Source organism: Lipotes vexillifer, unplaced genomic scaffold (assembly GCF_000442215.2).
Source record: "Lipotes vexillifer unplaced genomic scaffold, Lipotes_vexillifer_v1.1 scaffold57, whole genome shotgun sequence".
NCBI lineage: Eukaryota > Metazoa > Chordata > Mammalia > Artiodactyla > Lipotidae > Lipotes > Lipotes vexillifer.
The window spans coordinates 1,188,774-1,195,848 of record NW_006788075.1 but is presented as its reverse complement, the minus strand read 5'-3'; positions in this window follow the sequence as shown (position 1 = coordinate 1,195,848).

Below are 7,075 nucleotides of genomic sequence, written 5' to 3'. Positions count from 1 at the left end.
CTTTCCCTTATCAAAATCCCCATTTACCCAACAATTTGCCTCAGCCAGGTGTCAGGGGTGAGAAGTGATTTTTCTGAGCTAATGAGCTTTAGTGTAGAGTTACTGATAAAACTAATAAAACTCAATGTGTTACTGATTCCTGTAATATCGGCATTAAAAAAAGGAAAGATTTCTGGAGATGCCTGTATTTTAAGCCCAAGAATGAATCTAATGGTGGGATTCTAAGCACAGTGAGAAACGTAGAGAAAATAAAGGTTCTGTGGGAGCTGGAGTATTTGATATGCTACAAATCAGGCATGAGGGAGGCTGAGCTGGTCCTGGTCTTCCCCCTGGATTCCTTACCTTCCTATTTAACAGGAACTGATTGAACAAAGAATTCACCTCCAAATGGGAGCCTATCAACTCCATTCAGCTATCCCCTAGGTTTGTTACAACTACCGAATAACTCTAGCCAACTGTGAGTCCAGTATTCAAGGCGTTTTAGCGGCTCCAGGAGCCCAAGAATTAACTCAAACTGAGGGCACGCCTGGGGTGGGAGTGACTTCGAAGGCCCCATCGGCACCAGTACTTTGCAGCACCTTGTAAAGTCCTGGAACCGCACACTCTTGCGTTCTCCACCCACCCACCCCAGCGCCAAATCTGGAAATCTGTGATCACAGGATGGGGATGGTGGCAGGGAAACATGGGTTTAAAAAAGTGTTCTAGGCAATTCTGATTCACATGCCTGACTTCTCCAACGGATAATCACTGATCAGTTGTATAAGTTTTATTATTGCCCATGAAGCTTTTATACACAATTCAAGGGTGGCTACACTGTTATTACTAAAATGAGACATATCATAAAAGTACAAGTTTTCTTTCACATATGTGAAATGTTATTTTATACCTCAATTTGATCCATGCATGATTTGAGACATACAGGTTCTCAACCAAAACATAGGTCCAAGCGTGCAAAATCAACAGCTATTATAATTTTTAATTTTGAAAATCGCTTGAACTTTACTGGCGACTCTTTTAACCTTGCACCGTTTCAAAGGAAAACACAAATTGAAGACAGCTACATTTATTAAACATTTCTTCATCAGTATGAACATCGACAATGCACTGAACGTTGCCAGCAAACAGCCTGCTGGGATTGGGGCAATCATTTATTTTCGCTCAAAATTCCCAGTAAGGTTCGAAAATATGTACTTCTACCAGTTTAACCTTGGCTTCTGTGATTAAACTAAAACAAGTGAAGTAAAAAAACCAAACCAAATCTTTTGAATTTCAGTTGTTTACAAGGTACTCATTGACAGGAAACAAGCCTTTCTAAAGTGGGGATTGTGGAAAATTTTTACAAGACAATAAAAACCATTTTCTCCTTTATATTATAAAAACAATGTTACCACATATAGAGGGGAAGATTAAATTCACCCGTAAACTCACCACCCTAATGTGTTATCTTTTAATCTCTATCCACAAACATGATTTCTACATAGTTGTAACTTGTGTATTTACACAATTTTGATAAAATCACTATTTAAATCCTCATATACAGGACTGTATGTATACTCCTCTTTAAGAAAATTATACAGTGTAAAACCTACAAAATGCAATTATGTCCATCAATCCCAAAATACCCAAGAGCTTCAACCTTCCAGACCAAATTACAACTGTGTTTCTTTCCTCCTGCACTTGAGCATATGAACTATGACAAGGTTAACACTGGTCTGAGTTCACCATCTGTAAAACAGCATAGGTAAAACATTGCTATAAAATTTCAAAGTTATCTACATTGTTTAGCACATTTTCTTTGTGCAATCTTTATAAAACCTTGAAATTACATCTTAAACATCTCCATACTAATTGAATCAATAATCTTCAATCATTCTTAATTATTATTCCACTTTTCTTGAGCTTGTCTTTTAGGCAAAGTGGTTAATACACATGAGAAATAAAGGGCATCTGCATCCAAGTACACTTTCCATGCCAAAGGAGCAAGCAGCACTATTTAGGTAGAGTAGGTTCTGTGATGGCAGAAATACCAGCCTGGGTTTATCAGATGTCGTCTGTGGATCTTGAGCCAATCATTTTGTCCCCTTGCATTTCAGGTACTTTACTGTAAAATGTAAAATGAATCCTTGCATTCTATCTGTTTGGGGATATTATTACAAAAACTAGAATATAAGTAAAGCATTTAAAAATCCTCAGATGAAAGGTACAACATTTTTTAAAGATTTCATTTTTATTAGGATTGATTGACAAGTATAACTTATTATTAACCTGTATACTAAAAGTTCTCTGTATCATTCTGGTTAAAAAGTTATAGATGAGTTCCCATTTTCAATTTTTCAAGAACAGGTCTGGAGAGCGCGCTGAACTGGTTTCATTTGGTGACACACTGACATCTAGTGGAGATCTATGGTGTGCTATGGAATACCATACACCCCACAATAACTCCACATTTCGGGTGGGGGCAGAGAGAAGCAAAAGCTCCTTTTGGTCTTGATGCGAAGCATCAAGAAAATATGCAAATGAATTAAAAAACAAAGGTACACTTCCTGTATATTTCCCTTGTTCAATTAAAAATACTGGCCAATTCTCAAGACATTTAATCAGAAGTTGTGGGTTGATGTGCGGTGGGTAGCAACAAGCTCCTCGGCACCGTAGTTTTGCGAGATCCCAGAAAGCCTCCCTCTGATTCAGAGTTTAAAGGAACAACATAACTATGTGCTCAGCTGCTCTTCTTTTCCTACAACCAAGGCGAGCAAAGCTGCGGGGGGTAGGGGGTGGGGCGATGGAGAAGACAAGGCAGGGGAAGGGAGGGAAGGAAAATGTGTGGGAAGTAAGTTTTCTACGTTTTTCATTACATCCCGTGAGTTAAATTTTGTACCTCTTTGTGGCTAGAATTTTATTAAATCCAGAGGGAGAGTTTCTTTAAGCAAATGTATGTGTAACCTTTTTGGCATATCACGAAACATTTATCTAAACCTGCTCACTTAGTACACTGCATTTACTTTGGAATAAAAATATAAAATAAAATGTTTCTGATTACACTTAGCTTTCACAAATGTCTAGCACCATCGTTAAAGGGTGGCTCTGTGTTTCCTCTTCATCCCTTCCAAAGACTACAAGAAGCATAGATGAGTGGCCTTGGGAGGAAGTAAATCTGACACTCACATTTTTAATACGTGACTATTTAAATTAAGATAAACAAATATTCACTGGAAGATTGTCACAGTCACATCAGATCTGCTTCAGTACCAATTTAATTTAAATTTTGTCTCCCCACTTCCCCACCCCCTTTAGTGAAAGTGGGAAGGTCTGAGTGCAGCTGGTCTACTGGATCCACACCTGCCTGCTTCCTTGTTTTCTACCGAGCTTCAACCACTGGATGAGACTTCTTGACACCACTGTTTAATGGCTTCGTTATTCCAGTGAACAGGAAAGTTTGAAGAGGATGAATTCTGGAAGCTGGAATAAAGAATTTGTTTTATACTGCTGTGTGCTTAGCCTCTGCTTCTGGCAGACCCTTCCACCACACCTCTTCTGGAGGAAAAAAAGAAAAAGAAAGAAGAAAAAAAAAGAAAGAAAGTGAAAACATCTTACTGATGGTCTGGAGGAAACATGGGATTAAAAGAAACCTCAAGGATTAGGAAAGTGTGATTTTTCTCTAGAGAAGAACGTGCATGAGTTTGTTCCCACCACACCCAGAATGAGTCTAAATTCTTTAACTCCTTCAGTCTTTCATTTTTGTCTGGGAATCAGAAGAATCATCTAGAAATGATTAGACCAGACCAGCTCTCAAGTGTAAAATCTAGAAGAATCTTACAGCATCTACATTGCTTAATTATAATCAAACACTCTGAAATAAATATGTATCCATTATTCGTCTGTTAAATTAAAATAAAAGAAATATACTCACTTATGTCCTTCTTGGCAATTAAGAGTAAACTCCAATCTTCAGAGCCCAGAGACAAAAACAAACAAACAAAAAACAACAAAAAAAGATGCGACACAACCTATTAGCACAAGCAAAAAACAATGTTCTAATAGTGAAGCTTCATGCTGTACTCAAAAATATAATTATCCATACAATTTGCAATTGTAATGTTTTACTGCTTAAAAAAAGTCTCTCCAGGCACTTTACACTGCTCAGTGTTTTACTACTAAACAAAATTCTCCCATCATTTTCCCAACATTTCTGCAGTGTTGTTCATTGTTTTTTGTTCAGTTATATAATTGAGGAAAGTCAGGCCCAGAGAAGTTAAAAAAAAAAATCCACTTACAGAATAAGACAGTACATAAGAAATTTGAAAGCTTAGTTACTCTATCACAGGCTGGTGTTTAATTAAACTATTTTGACCCTAGAGTTCAGAATCTGAAGACCCAGGAGTTAGAATTGAAATAACTACTATTGCAGTGTTTTACTCATGAAGTAACTATTGTGGATACATCAATGACCTTTAATTACTCTAAGTGATAATACAACTAAAATTTAAAAGTTGTGATCTCTCTATTCATTTCTTTCAAGACAAAGTGTCAAAATATGTCAGGTGGCAACTCTCGGTAATTAGTTTTCATATATGTGTAATAAATACTTTATTTGAAGGTAACGTTTTATTTTGGAAATGATGATTTTAAAGATTCCTGGGCAGGACCCGGACTTAAGAGCTAAGGTTACTATCCCTACTGTGTTAAATAAGCAGATTGCAGTGATTTTCAGAGAAGCTGTGAGTTCTTTGGGTGTAAATGTGTCCTCCTAAGTCACTCTTCTAGTTCCGTTGTCCCAGGTATGCCACTACACAGTAGACAGGAACTGAGTCTTCCAGACATGTTCCAGACAACTTCCAGACAAGTTGTAGATGCTAAAGAAGCGGTGACTCTGAAGTTCAGTCCATGGGTGTGTTATATGAAATGAATCTAGAGAAGTGGTCAGAGTACCTGTGCACAATATATTCATTGTCAGAAAAAGAATTTACAGTAACATTATAGAATCAATACTAATACAGAATGCCCCAGTCTTTGTGATCTTGGCTTCTCTGGAAATGTAGAAAAAATAGAAACAGGTCTGACTTACAGAATCCGAGGAAACATTTTATTGATCTCTTTATCCTTCCAGAATTAGGAGAGCAGGCAATACAGTATCTTTAACCCCAGCTCAAAGGAGTAAACCTTTTCCCAAAGCTTAAATGGGATGGACGTTTTCTCCACATCACAGTGCCCTCTCCTAAATCAACCATCAACATCCTCCATCAACAAACAGAACCCACAACCAAGTGCAGAAGGACGGTGCTTTTGCTGTTGCTCTTCAGATGTCCCCACTGGAGTGTTCTCATGTTGTGGGCTTTTGGCATCCTAACACCCAGTCTTCCCCTAATGATGACCACAGAATTACATAAATCCTACTTTGAAAATACACAGAGAGAAAATACATTTCCAGCAAACCACTAGGAAAGCTCTAACAAGCTGCAAATAAGAAAGAATACAAAACGATTTCTAATTTAAGTAACAAAATACAGGGCTTTAGAGATGCTATTCATTGCAATCTTCCAGCCAGGCCTTAAATAAGGAAATGCTGTGTTAGCAAGGTGCCTGAGGAGAGGTATTAACCAGGGGAATCAAATGAAACTGAGGAGAGACAATCAACATGAGACCTAAAAACCTCTGCTCCTTTAGACTCACTTCAATAATATTTGCAAACCCTCCCCTTTGATGTTAACTCTCGTTAGCCTAACAGTTAACTTTAAACCTGGAAAGTTTTGTGCCCATGTTTAAATGTGGCCGAATACTCGTTAATCATACTAGAAACACATCACTATAATGAAAATAAAAACAAGTGGTGCCATACGCCAAACTGATACACAGTGCTCATCCACTGATTATGTACTTGCCTACACTTGGAATGTCATTTTATGAAGGCGCTTACATATAGTTAGTAAGTAAGCTAAAACACTTCCAAATATTCAAATCCAGCAAAAAAAAAAAAGTACAAAGTTGCCCACTCATCACTGAATTATTCTGGATTGAACAGAAGGCTAAATTTCAGCACTGCCAAATGCTATTAGGCACAGAAGCAATGCACCATCTGTCTTGAAGTAACAAGTATATCAATTCAGATATAAAATACTGGTGTGCCAAGCAAAGTATCTTAGGCAATCTATTTTCTGGTGCTTGAAACTTAACACAGCCAGCAACAAGGTTATATGCATCAATACTTTGAACCGCTAGTAGTAAAAGAAATTATAAAAGTGTCAGAGCATCAAAGAGTTGTAGTCAGTCCTATAAGCAAGAAGGCCTTGAAGAAGAGTCAGAAGATTAAGGAAGTTTTCTCAATGAGTCACTATTGCTATTTCTCTGAGAAAATATTTTTAAGTGATTAGATAGAACGGCTGCCATTGGCCAGAATGACTCTGGTATTTCACTAAAAACCAGTGCATCTGAACCTACTACTGAAATAGATGCTGCTTCATCATATGGGGGCGTGCTGATGTCATGACAGAAAGCTGGGCTTCTAAGGAGTTTGGACTTGACTCTGAAAACAGTGGGCAGCCACTGAAGTCTGTGAGCAAGGAGTGTGCTTACTCTGGGAAGATTAATGTGACCTCAGCATGAAGAAGAGATTGGAGTCCTTTGTATGGACAAGAGGGTGACTTAAAAGACTCCTGCAGATAAGGGCCTGAATTAGACCTAGGACTGAAAAATCTGAGAACAGAATCCAAACATGCTGTCCTTCAGAAAGAAGATGAAAAGCCAGCAACTATCAGCCTGTATAAGTGTGAGATAGTCTAAAGAATATTATTATGATTAATTTAGGTTAAGAAAGAAGAGTCATACCCTATTTAAGTTCAGATAATTAGCTGAGTATAAATGTGCAATAATCACACAGCAAAAGTACTGTTCAGCAAGACTCAATCAAGAAAAAAGCTGACTAAGTATTTCTTAATTCCTGACCCTCTAGGCAAAATTAAGTGGTTGAGCCAATTGTGATGTTTCGGGTCTGTCACTGACCAGGTTTTCACAGAAAATAAGCTAAGAAGTGCCCCATTTCTTATGTATGAACCTTGGAAGCAGGAAGTCAGGAGGAGCAGGG